The following is a 2,046-nucleotide window of genomic DNA, read 5'->3' on the forward strand; positions in this document are numbered from 1 at the left end:
TTTGGTACTTAGTAAATGTTCAAAAATACTTGTTTAATACACAAATGTCAAGTTGCTAGATGACTTTCACTGAAGTAAGTAGTCAAAATATTTTTTTCATCAGTCAGAATGATTGAGCTAAGAGGTTGACACAGATTATTTTAGGCTTTCTTTCCTTTGTTTTTGGAATATATAATACTTCACTTTACAATGGAAATTCCAAATTACTAACCGAGTCAATCCAAATTATTAAATAGGAAATGTTTAGTTTTTGTTATGTATTATATTCTAACTATATTCTAACTGTAACCTGGGCAGTAGATCCAATACATAGAGATATGCTACTTAAGACTTCCAGAAGCAATGAATGAAATGAAAAGTTGATTTTATACAAATCTGGCAGCAATCCTAATTTGAGAGTGCACACATTGAAGGCTGGCTTTGTGCTTAGCTTCTAGCCAAGGCACATTGCACATGTTATGCCCCAGCAAAAGTTTTCTGGGTTAAATTTAATTAACTAAAGATATTGGTGGCAAAGGAAGGAGAATTCTATAAAACTTTTTCTCGGGGTCTAATTGTACTAATTTTTTCTCGGTTCATTTAGATTTTTAACTAGTTAGCATTTAAATTGAAAATAAAGAGAAATCCATTAACTCTGCATTTATGAAAAACCTCTCCCCTAACCCCCCCCCCCCCCCACACACACACAGAGTCACACACAAATATGCTCCTCTTGGTGCTTTATTAGTGAACAAAATGAAATGTTTCAATTTTTAAAATATATTAAATTCATTTAGAAATATCACTTAGCTTATATTGTAGAAGAGAGTTGGATTTACTCTATATGGTCTTCTAAATATGTACACTTCTAAATATATACAGATAATCAAAACAGTATCTGCATGTTTATGCTAAAATTCTTACGCACTGGGGATTGTGTAACAAAGGAACAATTACAATTCCTCTGTTCCTTCTTTGGTAACCATCACAGATTTCAGAATTTGTTGTGATACCAAAACAGCATCTAAGAGAAAAAAATATATAATCTATCTTTAATTGTTGATTATTGGTTAAAAAAAAAAAACTCTCAATACTTTTGAAGAGAAATGGTCAACATCTTAAACATTGTTGTAAAAGTGAAAGCAAGAAAATTCCTGTATCAAAACACAGAGGAAATTTGATCAGAATTTTCAGTGTTGATAACATTTTAAAAAATGTTAAATTTAATAATCAAAATTGAACATTACCTCGCTAGTATTTTCCTTTTTGCCATACCCCTCTTGAAGCTTCAATATAAGAAGGATATATTCACACCTTTAGCAGAGAGACAGAGAGACAAACACAATTTTCTTCAAAACATCACATTTTTCCTTCTTCAGTCTCTTTGTCCTCCTCCTCACATGATCAAGTTCATTTCTCGGCTCTTGTAGATCTGCTTTCAAAGTCCCCTTGCCTAGCACACTCTGCACTACTTCACTACTAAAATTGAGGGGCCAGCCAAGCTACAGATAGCAGAAGGGAGAGTCACGGGAGGTAAAACAGGCCAATCCTCTGTGGCACGTCCTGTTTTTCTCTTTCCCAATCTAGTCTTTCTATAAACTAGAGTGCAAAAAGGTGGCAATCCTTCTAAGAGAAATATGTTTTCTTTTACTATTGATGTAATAAACAGCGAAGCAATCCATGTTGAAGCAAACTCCATAGTATGTGAAATTTCATGAAAAGACAAAGCCATCCAGAGTTTGCAAGACCATACTCAAAGGAGTGCATTGGAGGAGAACCACGACATCAAGTTTTATGCCACCAGTGGAGGAATTAAAATGGAAACAGGCTGAAGCATTATTTTGATGGTAATTGACATATAAACTGTTCAATTTCAGCACTAATTTAGTTCAGCATTTTGTTTTTCCGTCGAACTTGGATATTCTCCAAAACATGGTAAAACAAAACTGGTTCTAAAATAAATTTTGCTTACGTCTGCATATACCCTAGATAACCCTCCAAACAGATTCACAGTGATGTCTGACTTACTCCTACCCTAAATTTGTCTGGATTCAAATATATTAAATC

Source organism: Trachypithecus francoisi, unplaced genomic scaffold (assembly GCF_009764315.1).
Source record: "Trachypithecus francoisi isolate TF-2019V2 unplaced genomic scaffold, Tfra_2.0 Lachesis_group18, whole genome shotgun sequence".
Classification (NCBI taxonomy): Eukaryota; Metazoa; Chordata; class Mammalia; order Primates; family Cercopithecidae; genus Trachypithecus; species Trachypithecus francoisi.